General features: G+C 40.6%; 1 pseudogene; it reads right to left on the reverse strand.

The window, feature by feature from the left end:
- Nucleotides 1–1,090: 1,090 nt before the first annotated feature.
- On the reverse strand, nucleotides 1,091–13,322 carry LOC122688511 (annotated as a pseudogene).
- Between the last annotated feature and the right edge of the window lie 3,924 nt (nucleotides 13,323–17,246).

The following is a 17,246-nucleotide window of genomic DNA, read 5'->3' on the forward strand; positions in this document are numbered from 1 at the left end:
ATCTACAATAATGTGATGGTTTCTGCCATATATCAACATGAATAATCCACAGGTATGTGAAAGGTATACACACGTCCCCTCCCTCTTGAACCTCCTCCCCACTTCCCTCCCCATCCCACTCCTCTAGTTTGTCACAGAGCACTGGCTTTGGACTCCCTGCATCATAGAGCAAATTCCCACTGGCTGTCTGTTTTACATATGGTCATGTATATGTTTCAATGCTACTCTCTTAAATCATCTCACCCTCTCCTTCCCCCACTGAGTCCCAAAGTCTGTTCTTTATGTCTGTGTCTCCTTTGGTATCCTATGAATAGGATCATCAGTTCCATCTTTCTAGATTCCATTATTTGTGTGTTAAAATACAATATTTGTCTTTCTCTTTCTGACTTATTTCACTCTGTATAATAGGCTCTAGGTTCATCCACCTCATTAGAACTGACTCAAATGCATTCCTTTTTATAGCTAACTAATATTCCATTATGTATATGTACCACAACTTCTTTATCCATTCACCTGTCAATGGACATCTAGGTTGCTTCCATGTCCTAGTTACGGTAAACAGTGCTGCAATGAACACTGGGGTACGTGTGTCTTTTTCAATTATGGTTTTCTTAGGGTATATGCCTAGTAGTGAGGTTGCTGGGTCATATGGTAATTTTATTCCTAGTTTTGTAAGGGATCTCCATACTGTTCTCCATAGTGGCTGTATCAATTTACATTCCCACCAAAGTGGAAGAGGGTTCCCTTTTCTCCACACCTTCTTCAGCATTTATTGTGTGTTGACTTTTGATGATGGCCATCCTGATCTGTGTAAGATATCTCATTGCACTTTTGATTTTCATTTCTCTAATAATGAGTGATGTTGAACATCTTTTCATGTGTTTAAACTTAAAAGATTTTATACAATGAAGGAAACCATAAGCAAGGTGAAAAGACAATGCTCAAAATGGGAGAAAATAATAGCAAGTGAAACAACTGACAAAGGATTAATTTCCAAAATATACAAGCAGCTCATGCAGCTCAATATCAGAAAAACAAATAACCAAATACAAAAGTGGGCATAAGACCTAAACAGATATTTCTCTAAGTAAGACATATAGATGGCTAATAAACACATGAAAGTTCCTTTTTAATAGGGATATTTTGCACACTTCACCTTGATGAGGCCTCAATACTATCAAGTAGCTTAGTTCAACAAATATTTACTGTGTCTGCCAATATAGGAACATTTCCATGATGAATCAGCTGTAAGACATATGAAATATAAATTATTCAATTTATATGCAGAGGAATATTTAGTCTAATTGTGCAGATAAAAACACATACACATAAATAGCTACAAGACTTCTTTCAACAAATATTTGTTCATATAATCTACTATGTGAAAGGTACTGAGCCAGGTTCTCAGAATATTAGGTTCAGAGGAAAAGAGACACAGATCCTTGCCCTCCTTATTTACAGTGTAGATGGGGAGACAGACAACTGAACAGTTACATCAAATGAGTATTACAGGAATATGTGCTACAGAGATTCATAGAGGTTATGTTAACCTAAATGTCCATTGCAGATGAATGGATAAAGAAGATATGGTACATATATACAATGGAATATTACTCAGCCAGAAAAAAGAAGGAAATAATGCCATTTGCAGCAACAAGGATGCAACTAGATATTATCATACTTACTCAAGGGAAATAAGTCAGAAAGAGAAAGACAAATATCATATAATATAATTTAGATGTGGAATCTAAAATATGACACAAATGAACTTATCTACAAAAACAGAAAAGACTCACAGACATAGAGAAGAGATTTGTGGTTGCCAAGGGGGAAAGGGGGTTCAGGGAGGGATAAAGTAGGAGGTTGGGGTTAGCAGATATAAGCTATTATATGTATAATGGATAAACAACAAGGTCCTACTGGGAACTATTCAATATCCTATGATAAACCATAGTGGACATAAAAAAAAGAATGTATATGTATATAACTGAATCACTTTGCTATATGGTAGGAATTAATTAACATTGTAAATCAACTATACTTCAATTAAAAAAATAAAGGTGTTTAGGCTTGGCTATATAACTTGTTTTGGTCAAAGCAAGCAAAATTACTACATGCCACTTCTTTCTGGAAGTGTTAAGTGTGTGTGTGTGCTCAGTCACTCAGTCATGTCCGACTCTTTTTGGCACCATGGAGAGTAGCTTGCCAGGATCCTCTGTCCATGGAATTTTCCATGGAAGAATATTGAAGTGGATTGCCATTTCCTACTTGAGGGGATCTTCCTGATTGTTGAGAGTTACATGCAATTAAACACACTTTGTCCCACTGGGATGCTGCTCCTCATGGATACATATGTTGACAGGAAGCCTCTGTCAGTCATGGTCCCTAAAGGATCACAATGAGCAGAGCCCTGTAGCCCTTACAAGGTATACATTATTACAGTTTTAGCCCACTGAGATTTTGGAATTAAGTTTTTATTAGCCCATCTTGACTCATGCATGGTCCTTCTATTCAGCAAAAATTTTGATACTGAGGAATTTAAGCACTATTCTTTGGGGCTAGAAATAAACCATTGAAAAATACACACAAGTTTCTTCTTTTAGAGCTTATTTCTAGCTGCATGGATGTTAGGAGATAAAGCTAGAGATAGATGACAAAAAAGTAAACAAAAACATAACTAATAAGATTCTGAATTATAATTACTCTTAATGAGATAGAAAGTAACTTTTTAATATGGAATATTTTTGACAGGGTAGTCTTTGAGAAGATGATATTAGGAACTAAAATCTGAAGGATAAGGTAGTATTTACCATGTGAAAACTCAGCAGAGAGCATTCCTGATGGAGGGAATAGCAAAAATCCTGAGATCAAGAAAGAGCTTGGCTTACATAATGAGCAAAAGACCAGTGTGGTCTGAATAAGATGCTTGTAGGGAGATGAATGTGGTGCCAATGAGATGGGAGAGTTGAGAGCCCAATATTACAGGCTACAATAAGAAGTGTGAATTTTAAGTAAAATGGGAGGTCAGTGAAATATTTTAAGTAAAGGAGTTATATGGTATTATTTGTATTTCAAAAAAGATCACTCTGCTATGAGAAGGCCAAGCATAGATGCAGGAAGGCCACCTGGGGGACTATTATAATATTCCAGGAAAGAGAGTTTGATAGCTTGGTCTAGGGTGGCAGCACTGGTGATGGAGAGAATTGGGCACATTTGAAATATATTTTACTGGTACAACACACAAGATCTGCTGATTGATTGAACGTGGGTGGGTATTAAAGATGATGTCTAAATTTTTGGTTGGAGTTAAATGAATAGATTTGTTGAGAGAGGAAGGACTGGAGTAGAAACAGGAAGGAGACTGGAGAGATTTAAGGAGACTAAACAATTCTATTTAGAAAAGTTTAATGTGCATATTAGACACCATATTAAGATACCAAGGCAGAGTCTGGGCTTTAAAATTGATGTTATACCTGGAGAAAAATAAGGAGTCACCAGCAAATAGATAGTATTTAAAGCCAGTAAGTAGATGAGGTCATCTAGGAAATGTGTGTAGATATTAAGAGGAGAGCCCAGGTCTGAGTCCCATGGGCACTCTAAAACTTAGAGGCTGAACAGAAGAAGAGTCATGAAAGAAGACTGAGGATACAAAGATCAATGAGGTAAAAGAGCAGAAGAGCTGGAAGTCAAGAGAAGAGTGTTAAGATGGGAGGAATGGTTAGACATGTTAATTGCTACTGAGAGGTGGATAAGAGTTGAAGACAGACATTCTCATTGAATGTGGCACAGAAGTGGTTCTCAGTGAACTGAAAAGAGCAAATTCAGTGGAGCTGGAAACTAGATTACAAAGGGCTGAAGAAGGAATGAATGTGTAGTAAAAAGAAGTTGTGTGTAGAAAAGTTGTAAAAGCAAGCAAAGAAATGGTCTGATTGACAGATCAAATGCAACAGAGAGCAATTAGGCCCATACTGAGATCACTAATAGTACTATATCTGCTTAGTTTATAAAGTGATCCATTTCATTTACAAGTTTTAGGTCTATTCAGTAATTCTCTGAGGTAGGAAGAGGTAAGTATTCTCATTTTCAGAAAATAGATTTGTCAAGGTCACCTGGCAGTTTACACAGATCAGTGGTTCTCAAAATGAGGTTCCCAGAGCAGCAGCACCTGGGAACTGGTTGGAAATGCAAATTATTGGGCCCCACTCCAGATCAACTGAATCAGACACACTGGGAGTGAAGCCCAGCAATCTGTGTTCTAACAAGCTCTCCAGGTAATCCTGATGCACACTAAATTTGGGAACCACCAACTTCCATATAGCCAGCACGTGGTGGAGGGAAGACAGATGCCAGAGGGTTAAGGAGTGGGAAGTAAAAAAGGAAGGCAGCTAGGGTGGTCACTTTCCCCAGTTAGGTCTGACCTCATTTCCCGTGGTTGTGGTTTGAGAGTGCTCATTTAAGAACTCTGAATTCTGCTTTTTCAGTATTATCTTGACTTCCATTTGACTATAAATCACTTTATTAATGCATTTTTTCAGTGCCATTATATTTGTGGGAGTGCACACTTTTCAATGAAAAATAAAATTTTATTAGTGGAAGGAAGAACTTTACTAAAAAAATTTCTTATAGCATATAACATGGTGATCAAAATTCTATGGTTTCTTAATAAAGAGTCACTAACATCTTTGTGCATCTAGAAACTACAATGTTCAGACATAATCCTGCTATGGCTATTTAAAAAAAACATGAACAAAGACTCACAGAACAGCCTGAAGCAATAAAGCCTAAACCAGGGTGGGAATTGGTTGTGGGGATATTTGGTGGTCCTGAGAATCAGTGAGAGTTGACTGATGAGAGATGATTATTAATTTGGCACGAATTAGTGTACTGACACAGTGTCAGTTCGAGGAGAAGTATTAAGAAAACTTTACTCTTTAATGATTTGGCCTTCTCTACAGAAGAGAATAAACACATTTAACATGATGTTTTATATCTCTGCCCCTGTTTATCAGTAAGACTTTCCCTTGCCCCAGAGTCAAATGGGCAGTTTACTTTTTGTCCTGGACAGTAAGCCATTGACCCATTCAACCCCAAGTCCTCGGCCTCCACCTTCTCTCCTTGGCATTAATGTAATTTCTCTTCTAACCTTCTTGACTCCAGTCTCTAGCTGTGAAGCTGCCTATCGCTCCTTACAGACATGATTCTTCATCACTTAGACTGAATGTCTTTGGGTGTTGTGTGTGTGTGTGTGTGTGTGTGCGTGCGTGCGTGTGTGTGTGTGTGTCTAAAAGCAGGAAGTAAACAGATTCTGAAAGTACCACTTCTATGAATCAGTTGTTTTTCTGCCTCCTATTTTGGTCAGGTATGTCCTCCATAGTCCAAGAGGTCAGTCAGGGTAGGAACTAACATATTTTGTAGTCCTCAAATAACTTCTGCCTGAGAGAATTTTTGATTGACTAACTTTAAGGGGGGGGCCCTAAAAAAATGCTTTTGGCAGTCTTCAACAGGACAGATGGAAATGTGCCTGGCAGGGTTTGATGTTCTAGGATGAAGTTTCTATCATCTTTTGTCTAGTCACAGAAGGTACTTTGGAGTAAGGAAAGGAAAACTGAGTTTGATGTGAGCTCATTTGGCTGGATATATGCTAGTCGGACATGCAATTTTTTGGCATGTTTGCCTAGTGTTTTCTGTAGTAAATGGGGAGCTCAGTGAGCATCTGATGAAGAAAACATAAGACCTCAACAATTGCAGCAATGAAAACATTAAAATAGGAAACCAAAACCCACATGTGTGCCTATAAGTTTCTACAAATGCAGACAAAAAATATTTATGGGCCAGGAAGACCCACAACTTAAGGAAAGATCTAGGTAAGATCAACTAAACAATGAATGCTACTGGCATTTACCAAGATTAGATTTACCAAGATTTATCAAGTTTAGGGGCTGAGCAAAGGTGTTCTTCAGTTTTTGATGTGTTATTAAGTGCATCCAGACTTCCTGCAAAGTGAATCAGTGTTCCTTATTTCATATGTGAGGAAACAAGAGCAGAGAGAATAAATGACTTGCCATTTTACCAACCAGTAGCATCTCCCCAGCCACACTGTTAGAATTTCCAGTGGAGTTTCAAAGGATGACTTTAATTTCAAATTTAGTCTGGGATCATGCAAGGCCACTTAGGTGAAATTTTCAGGTCTCTGAAGGCATTCACTGGTCCCACTTGGGAGGCTCATAATGGTCAGTAAGGGTCTACTAGGAAGGTGTGGGGTTTTAAGTGCTTCTCATAGTGATTTAAATTAGTACTTGTCTTACTTTCTTAGCATAAACTTGCCATCCCTGAGTGCCACTTATGTGCTACACAGAACAAAGAGCAAGCTGGCTGGAAAATTAATTAATTCAACAATTGGTGGTAAAGGAACCCCAAAGCTTGCCAGACTAGTAGCCCAGTGTGATTTGTAGCAACCGAAAAAGACAAATACCTGAGGAATGATTTTCATGTTTATTTTTGGGGTACTCTTAACAGTTAGCAATAAGGGAAAGGGGCTATAGAGAACAAACACTATGGATTCAATTTTTTCTCCTGCATGATGGGAGTTTTCCATGTGGAGAGACCCCCTGTAGAGACAGAGTCAGAGTGTACTGGTAGAAGAGGAAAGTAAACAGATTGTCATGGGAGAGCTAACTGTGCCTTGCAAGTCTGGATCAATCCACATAAATTAGTGAGGACAGTGTGTCTCCTTAAGCAAACTGTGCAGAGAGGGCACAGAAACTATAGTGTTTACAGATGGAAATGTTGGGAACATCACGATTTTGAAAGATAAGATGTCACCTTTTGACAGTGTGGTGGAGTGGCAGGGAAGGAGGATAATGAGAAGCCAGTGTTAGGATAGAGACAGGCATGCTTGGAAGATGGGAATGCTTAGACTAGAGGGCAGTGGAAGATTCCAGACATGTGCTTCATTCCAAATCTCTAAATACAGAGATTATCACTCCTGCATTTTGCCAGTGGGAAAGGGAACTAATTAATTAGAGGAAAAGAGGATGTTACAGTATTGGGACATTTTGAATTTCAATGGAGAAGTTGTCAGATTGTTTCTGAATGAGTCAGAAGGAGCTAAATGTTTAGGGGTGCATGGTTTGTGAGTGCATGATTCAGAAGGGGAATTTTATGTACTAAAAATGTCATTGAGTAAGTGGGCTTTCTTTTTTTTTGAGTTCAAATTTTCCTTATTAGAAGCAAAATTCTAACATGCTGTGATTACACTTAGAGAACTATGTTTTAAAGATCTGAAACTCAAATACTTGTATAGATGAATTTGAATAGGGTCATTTCTTATAATGACCTTTCTTAAATGAACCTTGATAAAAAAACATCAGGTATTGAATAGCTGGATGAAGAACATCATGTCAGTTTCTGAAAGGAGTTCAGAAAGGGCTAAGTAAAGCTGTATTCATAATCTCTCTTTCAAGATATGTCAAAATGCCCAAAGATTTCTATATTATTTCTTCCTTTCATCTCTTTCAGGGTAGGTCTATCTAATGGAAATAATCCAGAATATGGCAAAAGTTAATTTACAAAGATATTAACCTGTCATTTACAATTATAAAACAGAAAACATTTTGAAAAACAAGAAGCAAACAGAATAATGTTCAACTAAATTACAATACACCCATTCTGTAAAGCACACTATTTATATACTATTAAACTTCACTAAAATGATAGTTATAAAGACTAGATAATGAATATATGAAAAGCATTTAAATTTATGATTAATGGAAATGGTAAAGAATTAGCCTGCCAGTTCAGGAGATGCAAAAGATGTCTGAGTTCAATCCTTGGGTTGGGAAGATACCCTGGAGTAGGAAATGGCAACCCATCCAGTATTTTTGCCTGGAAAATACCATGGATAGAGGAGCCTGGCAGGCTACAGTCCATGGGCTCACAGAGTCTGACATGACTGAGAACAACATACATACAAGGGTAATAATAACTAACATTTATTTTGCACCTATTTAGGTAATATCTCACTTTAAGTCCTTTAGAAGTTTTAACTCATTTAGTTATTATAACAATCTCAAGTGGTAGTAGGATTATCATCCCCATTTTGCAAATGAAGGAACCAAGTTAGAGAAAGGCTAAGTAATTCTCCAAGATTACACAAATAGGGAGGTGTTGAGTCATATGGCCCCAGAGACAGGATATAAAATTGTATCTGTTATATGCTTAAAACTACTGATAAAGCATATTTGAGGAGAGAATACACTAATTCTAAAAACTGAAAACACTTCTTATACACAACCATATTTCTGCAAGGCTATTATCTTCTGTGGTCCTCTATTCAACTAACCATCTAAATAAACATGATCTTATTAGGGCTGAAAGTACTGAGTGGATTGAGTGGCTCCCTCTGAGAACTTGTGCAGTTTTCCTGGCACTGCATGGGGTAATCTGCAGGAGTTTTAATATAGCTCACCATTTGTTTTCTCTCTTGTGAATCTAGTTACACACAATTGGAGACCAGAAGAAGTGGCTGATATTGGTACGGATATAGCCAAATACAATTCTATAAGCTGGTACTACTTTTGGAGGACTTTGTGGACCTGAACTTCAGATTCACATAAGACTATATTATGATAATATTATTATATGACATTTGATTACTATTAACAGTTCAAAAATAATTTTCCACATCATCTCATTTGATTTTCACAAAAAAAACCTGTCTTTATTTTGCAGATGAAGAAGTGAGGTTCAAAAATCACTCACATTTCAGAGCCTGAAATATCCAAAAGAAATATCCAAACCCTTGCTTTTCTCACCTAATAATATGTAATATCCATGTCTCCAAACTGAGATGTAAATCTGACTTGTTCTTTTAGTAGACCAAATGGATACATCTGTCTGCTCAACCATTCCATTCTTGTGGATGTGTATGCTGTTCCAATTTTTTTGCTATCACAAATACAACTGCAGTAAACATCCTCGTATGTGTGGCCTCATGTACTGGTACCTTAATTTTTACAGGGTTGATTCCCAGAAGTAAAATTGCTGAGTCAAGGGATACAGGCTTTTGAAATTTTAATATATTGTTAAATATGTGTGTGTGTGTGTGTGTGTGTATCAGATTCCTCTCCAAAAGACTGGGTCAAGCACTTTCCCACTGATGATGTCTGGAAGTGCCTGCTTGTCTGCACCTTCACCAGACCTGGGAGTTGTCACTCCAGTCTCTTAAAAGATCAACTCTGGTATTCTAACTTTAAGTCTAGGCCTCTGTCTTTTCAATCAAGATGTCTCAAATAACAGAGACTTTGGGCAGATTTTTTAAACAGTTATCTTTAGGAGATTATTCACAATCTAATAGGCTTGGGTTCTGTCAGGGGCTGCTTTTGGCCTCAGCAACTGCTTTGTATACACATAACATATCAATAAATAATAGCCATTATGGTCAAACATTTGACAGTGTAGTAAGTTATGAACAAATCTCCTCATTAGCAGCACTATTATTTTGCTGTTTGCAGCAATCTAGTAGTCACAGCTAAGTTGAAACAAGAGTCATTATGTATGTAAAACATTTTTAGCTCATTTACGCTGAACTCACTTTGCATACAAGAGCACTTGGCCCATGCCATATGGTTTAATGTCAGAATAAGAGGCAAATTGAAGTGAAGAGGAATAGGACCTCTTTGACATGAGTGTATTATCATGTGTTTGTGTGCTTGTGGCTTTAGAACTGAGTTAACAATTGCTTCTGAATAGATTCAGCTTTTAATTTCCATCTGAGTGACCCACATATTTTCTTATTATTAAAATGGAAAAGTCATTGTCCTAATATATTTATGTATGTCTTTGTTTGCTGATTAGTAAAGAGTTGAAATTGTGACATTGCATCATGTTACTTAATTTCCCTTTTAAAAAATTCCTGCCAAATATCTCACAAGCTGAGTTTGGGGAGTTAATTAATTAGAGTGCCGGATGGGGCAACTTGTAGTTTGTCCTTTTATCTTTTTCAAGTAATAGCACCTTGATTTTACTCTGGGGACCTTCTCTCCTCAGCTCCTTCAGTCTATAAGGATGCAGCTTAAGTGCAACACCTTCCTTCACCCCAAATCTAACACATTATGTTCTTCTGACATGTGGTTGGTTCAGTTGTGGGCATGTAACATAGTTTGGGACAATGACACTCAATTCTGGGACATTGAGAAGAAGTTTCCTTCCTTCTTGGTCAAAACTAACAACTTTACAGAATTTTTTTAGGTTTTTAGTCTCCCAGATAATAGCATGCAGAAGCTTATTACTGGAGCACGTTAAAAATTGCCCTGGGGGGAGGGGAGCTGAGAATAGAGCAAAAGCTACAGAAAGCACTGACTGAAGCCAGTTCCCTTTTCGGGGAATCATACAATTGAATCACAAATTATTTCTAAGCTTGTTCTTTATTGTGTCTTGTTCCAGACACCTAAAGCACAATTTGGAAATTAATAGTCTTTCTTCTGAACTGAGATAGATTATATGTTAACTGTCTTAGAACAGTTAATAAGAAATAAGGCATAAGGGTGGGTGAGGAAGACAGAATATTTTCACCCAAACAGAGCTAAGGGAGGGCAAGTCAGCCTCTGTTTAAACCTCAATCTGAAAAATACTTTTCACAGAACAAACATTTCTCCAATTGTCTCATGGAGACCAAATGTAGGGGGCAAGACTAAGAGTCACCTGAAGCACAGACATATAGGCAAGAACAACACTACGGGACCATGAATGTTGAAAATGAAGTCTTTCCTGAGTTGAAACACTGTAAAAGGCACTGGAGGAAGCCAGAGTTCTTAGAAATACTATTGCTATAAACTCTATATACTCAAACCATATCCTACACAAGGCAAAAGCAAAGGCTAAAAATTGCCTGGAATTAGAAATAAGGGAACTGATATGAGGAAATGATACAGGGATGACAAGGATAGTGTGGAGCCCAGAGAGTATGATGGACAGTGTAAGGAGAGACCTGAACTGAAATTTAAAGCAGAGACATTTCCCTCAGCTTGGGGACGTCTTCCCAATTCTTTTCTTTTCTTCTCTCTCTCTCTCTTTTTGGTGGGGGCTGTTAAACACGAGTTAGGTTTCTCACAGAACAAGCTGGTAGACAGGATCCCAAGAGTAAGCAGCTCCGTAGGCCCTTCCATCTTGGTTCTGGCTAGGATGCATCCCGCGGAGCTACTAAGTGGCAGGTCGCACCGGGGCACCCCCACCCTCACTCCTCCAAAAGCCCCAAACTCAGGCAGGTAAGAAAGCCCCGCCTCCACGACCCCCGCCACTCACCCGGGCGTCGCTTACACTTTACTGGTTGGATTGAGGTCACGAGATCAACACGGCCGAGAGGTCAGAGGGTACTAGGGACCCCCAGGCCTCGCCATCCAGGCCCAAGCCCACACACTGGCTCAGTAGCCTCAATAGGGTTAGGAGTCTGCAGCTTCCTCCCCCTTCTCTGGCAGGATCTCCAGGCTGCCGGCCCGGTCCGTGTCCGTGGGGAGAGCCGGAGCCCGCGGGGACGCATGGGGCAGTGGGAGTCGGGAGCGAAAGGTTGTGGGGCTCTGAGGCCAGCGCCAGACCTAGGACCTCCTGCGCATGGTGAGGCAGCTCACGGAGGGTTGAGGGATGGGGAGGAAAAGCCAGAGGTTTGTTGGGAACTGCGGGTCAGAGACTCACCGGGCAGCTTGTGGGCACGTCTTCCACACTCAGCTTCAAGGTCAGCTCGTCCAGGTGTTTGAGGACCTCCCCGGATCCGCAGCCAGAAGGCATGAGGTGTCCAGCCCCACGTCCGGGGTGGGGGTGGGGCTGGGGTGCTGTCCACACCCACAGTGCTTTCTACAGCCGAAGGCCATCGGGGAGGGGGCATATTCCCTCCAGATGCTGAAGCGGAGAGAGCCGGAGTGGTGGGATTCTGGGAAGTATCGGAGGGGTGGATCCAGCACCTTCGGGAGCAGTAGGAGTTGCCGCTTCATTATCTTCCGAGTTCCCGCTCTTGAAGCCACAAAAACAGCGAGAGGCACTAGCCTCGTGAGGAGTGACCCGGGCCGATCGGAAAGAGAGACGGTCAGTCCTGCCCTGGACGTAGCGGAACTCGCTGTGACACAGGCCGTTGGTGGGGAGGATGTTGTGCCGCAGGTCCTGCCCCAGGTTCTCGAGACTCCATAAGAATTTGTTGGTCCTTTGGGAGTGCCTCTCGCTCTTGACTCTGGCGATAAGGGTACAGTATCATGTGGGGCGACTTCCTCCACTCCTGCTCTGGTCTCACGGATTTCCACCGTAGCTTCAGGAGGAAATCCCCGTCGGTTTTCTCGCGCAAGTGGGCCTTGTGCTCCTCGGCGGGGCCCTCTCACCTGAGGTACCGCAGGAGGAGCCACCACGCCTGGCACCTCAGGCTGGGGCTCAGACCCTGGGGGGCTTCTCCCTGCTCACCCGCCGGTCCTGCCAGCCCTCCCCGAGCGGGTGCTCGGCTCCTCACCCCTGAGAAGAGCCAGGCTCTCAGCTCAGGTACCTGCTGCTGGCGGCCCTCAGAGCCCATGTGCTAGGCCTCCTCTGTGAGGCCTGCAGCCGCTCCAGCTCCACACCGGAAGTGACCTCCAACCCAGGTGGGGCACATCTTCAGATGCCGGAAGAGGGTCGCTGGAGGCCCTTCCAGGTGGCTGCAGGGATTCCTGGAAGAAGTCAGTCATGAGGGAGAAGCTGCTGAAGTAGGAATCCTGGAGGAAGGTAGACGTCACGTTGGAGGTGTCCTGGTCAAAGTACTGGAGATGGTGGAAAGAGTTGGAGAGGATAGAGGACTTAGGAGGGGAGATGAGGTAGAGGTGGCGGCCCTGTGGGGAGCTGTTGGCCCTGTGAGGAGCTGGCCAACAGCAGGTGACGGCTGAGGACATGGAACAAGGCACAAGTGCCCCACAGTAGACGTGCAGGGCAGGCCGGGAGCCTCTGGCCTGTGTGACCAAGACCAGGCAAGCCCAGTTGAGGCCTGACTTTGAATGGCGGATGGATTTACCCTCGTCAGACTCACTCACCGAGAAGACCAGAGAGCCCCTGCGGGAGCTGGGCTCTGCACTTCTCATGACTTTGAGTGACAGCCATGGCTGAGGACTGCCCGGTGGGGCTCATAGCTGGGGTCAAAGGTCAGTTCCTCTTCAGAATGTAGGAGTCATCCCTACTTGCAGGAGAGGATTTGAGTGGAATCTCCAACCTCCTCTACAGGAGCTCAGTGCAGGAGGACGTAATTTGTCCTTCTCCACAGCATGGATGATGCAGTTGATGATTGAGCCCAGGTGGAGCTTCTTGGTATGTAGGTACATGCCTCTTCACCAGTTCTTTAATGAGTGGAGTTGATGTGAAGGAAAAGTATTTCTAGAGTGAGCAGGATTGGTAGAGTACTATGTTAGGTTGTTCTAAGTCAGATGAACATTATATTTTCTTCTGTATGATTTTTGCTTGGGTTAAGTGTATAGAACATTGTCTATGGTCATTATTCCATAGGAAGGAATCTATTGTAGTTAGTCCTTTGTTGTTTCCATGAAATCTTTAGACTGATTCCTCAGGGGTACAGTTAAGATCCTGATGCTCAGAGTGGGTCGACAAGAGAAGCTCACTCTTGATGGGATGTGGATGGTCTTGTTGAAGTGATTTCCATGTGGTTGTGCCTCTTGAGCAATCTTCCCAAGCAGTGTATTCCAGGAGGTAGTAGGCTTTGTATTTCCAAAACTCACACATCTGGGCATGTACAAAGCCAGCTCTGTGGATGCTCTTTTAAATAGCTAAACTGATTGGTAGGAGTTCAGTTCAGTTCAGTTGCTCAGCGGTGTCTGACTCTTTGCGACCCCATGGACTGCAGCTCACCAGGCCTCCCTGTCCATCACTAACTCTTGGAGTTTACTCAAATTCATGTCCATTGAGTTGGTGATGCCATCCAATCATCTCATCCTCTATCGTCCCCTTCTCCTCCCACCTTCAATCTTTCCCAGCATCAGGGGCTTTTCAAATGAGTCAGTTCTTCGCATCAGGTGGCCAAAGTATTGGAGTTTCAGCTTCAACATCAGTTCCTTCCAATGAACACTCAGGACTGATCTTCTTTAGGATGGACTGGTTAGATCTCCTTGCAGTCCAAGGGACTCTCAAGAGTCTTCTCCAACACCACAATTCAAAAGCATTAATTCTTTGGCGCTCAGCTTTCTTTATAGTCTAACTCTCACATCTGTACATGACCACTGGAAAAACCATAGCCTTGATTGACTATCTAGACCTGTGTTGGCAAAGTAATGTCTCTTCTTGGTCATACTTTCTTTCTAAGGATTGGTAGGAGAAAGCTTCCCTAATGGTACCTGTGTATCTTCTCTATTCATATGGCTGTCTTCTTGATCTGTTTCCCTCTTTTTTTTTTTTTTATTGTGGTAAAATGCACAAAACATAAAATTTACCATGTTGACCATTTTTAAGTGTTCAGTTCATTGCATTCATAATGTTGCACAACCATCACCACTATCCACCTCCAAGGCTCTTTTCATCTTCTAAAACTGAAACTCTATACCTTTTAAATAATAACTCCCCATTCCTTTCTCCTAGTCTCTAGGAACTATCATTCTAGTGATACTTCCTGTGTCTATGATTATTTTTTTGCAGTGGAGGTGGTCTGATTCTCTTCTTGATAACATTGTAGCTAGTCAGGGAGACTAGTAGGGGGAGTCAGTCAAAATATATGGAGCTGTAGGAAATGCAACAAGGAAGAATGGGACTTGTACTCTGTTAAGCATCCAGTACAGTTAGTTGAATGACCTTGCACAAGTTCTTTAAACACTCTGGCCTCCATTTCCTCATTTATAAAATGGGGACAGTAACATTGCTTACCACATATGATTTTTATGAGTAAGAAATGGAGTAAGACATGTAAAATATAGAGCAATAACTGGCACATCCTAAGTGCTAGATAAATTTTAGTGATGATGACAAGCTCTCAGGGCAATTGTCCTTGGTTAAACTAGACAGTTCAAGCAGAAAAGGAAGTGGTAGCTGACACAACCCCACCAGGCTGTGTGGGACTAGAGATCAGCTGTGAGGATAGTTTGGTTATTCAAATAGCCTATTTACTATTTCATGTTTATGTCAGCTTTTTCACTTTGTAAAGACTTGAAATATTGTTTTTTGTTGAAAGCACCCCATGGCAATGTGAAAGATACAAATATATCAGCATTTCTTAAGTGGAAGGGAACCTTTGTGTCCATCACTGACTTTGACAGTCATGTTAGTGACCATATCACTGTCTAGAAAATATTGGCTATTACCAGAGAAAGTATCCACAGAGCATTATGAAATTACTGTTATAGAAATCAATATTTTTTTAATATAACAACATTTCTTACTGCTTACAACTTGGGATTTAAATAGCATAAGAGATGATATTGTTTGAGATTAAAAAGCCAAACTGAACATGTGCTTACACATGCTCCACTAATGCTTTGCAGACAGTGACTAGAGATTTTTTTAATTCCACTTCTACCTAGATGCTGTTGTTTCCATGACACTGGTTTTGGGAATGGTGCTGAGCACATTCAGCCATTGCAAGTGATGGATTAGATAGTAATTGATGTGTGTTACGAAACTCACATCTGGGCCTTCTACCAACTGAGAGTCGGTTTGATTTGATCTGGCAAAAGGAGTTTCAAAGCATTTGGTTTTTAAATTATAGTGATTTATAGAAAAGTGCCTTTTCAGATGACTATCAGCTGGTAACAGGTTGAGTTCCCAGAAAAAAAGGGCTCTTTCATTGTCCTGATTTTTCCAAATGGCACACCTACCAGGGAACTTCTTTTCAACATAGCCTCCTGGGGCTATCTCTTCCATTTGTTGGATATGCTGCCTACAGATTGCACCAGTGATGCTAAGATTGTAGTTCACTGTGCTATAAACTTATTTTGGGTTGTTGGATGAAACTTGAGCTATCAAAACCATGGAAGTAAAGTACTTCAGTATAAAGTTAGGATTTTAAAAATATTCATAAATTTATGTGAGCAATTTTTTTTCATTTCAAAGTGGCTAATGTTTGCTCTACAAAAATTCTCCTGCCTTAAATTCTGTTTTCTCATTCCTACATTCCCTTCCCTTGTTTCTGTCTTGTTATCTCTATAGTGAACAAGATACAAACACTAAATACCTTCCTCCTCGCTCGACTCCTTTTTTAGCAAGGCTTGCAGATACTAAAATCAGTCTTTCATTTTTGTTTTTGGATTTCGCTTTAGTATGTTTAACTTTTTGTCTCTATTTTACCTTTTCTGGGCATTTTCCCTTTAGGCTTTTTATTTCTTTGGGAAATGGAAGGTTTATTATTTTTTTTTAATTTGGGAAAGATTTATTTATTTATTTGGCCAATGAAAGATCCTTCTCCTCTGTAAGGAATTTCAAGCATCATTAAGCAGCACAGGAACCTTTTTGGAAGGGGTAAACAGTCTTCCAATTTCATACTAGACCTTGTTGTAAGACAAGTGCTAAAGGCAAACCTGATTTAATCACACTGGAAGGCTCTGAAAGAGAATCATTAGGAATCACCTTACACTCAGCTATGGCTACTGGTATCCTATACCAGATGAAGAATGATGGTGTTTTGGTGTTTTCCCTAAATATAAATTTCCTTTATAGGTCCCAAGGGTAGTACTGGGCAACCTTAGATATGCATATGAATCACCTGGCATCTTGTTAGACTATTTTTTTAATTAATTAATTTTTTAATTGAAGGATAATTGCTTTACAAAATTTTCTGTCAAACCTCAACATGAATCAGCCATAGGTATGCATTTAATCCCCTCCCTTTTAAACCTAAGATTTTTGGGTGGGGCCTAAGATTCTACATTTCTAACACCCTCCCACATAACACTAATGTGGTTGGCCCCTCGACCATACTACTTGAATAGCAAGTGTCTAGAAGGGTCTGCAGTTTCAAATCTTTCTTGTCTCCTTTCAATTTTTTTCTCCTTTTCTTGAGGTAAAGTTTATATTGATGTACATTATGGCATAGTTTTGTTTGTGCTCTCCAAGAGTCTGTTTCCCCAGTCCTGTGTAAGTTCTGTAATCAAATCTCACTGGCCTCCAAAGTCAAATTCTTTGGGTATTCTCAGTCCCTTTACCAGATCTCTAGGTTGGAAATCTGTTGTGGATCCTAGAACTTTCTTAACAGTGTGAGAATTTCTTTGGCATAATTGTTCTTCAGTTTGTGGGTCGTCTGCTTGCCAGCT

Source organism: Cervus elaphus, chromosome 33 (genome assembly GCF_910594005.1).
Source record: "Cervus elaphus chromosome 33, mCerEla1.1, whole genome shotgun sequence".
In the NCBI taxonomy this organism is placed as follows: Eukaryota; Metazoa; Chordata; class Mammalia; order Artiodactyla; family Cervidae; genus Cervus; species Cervus elaphus.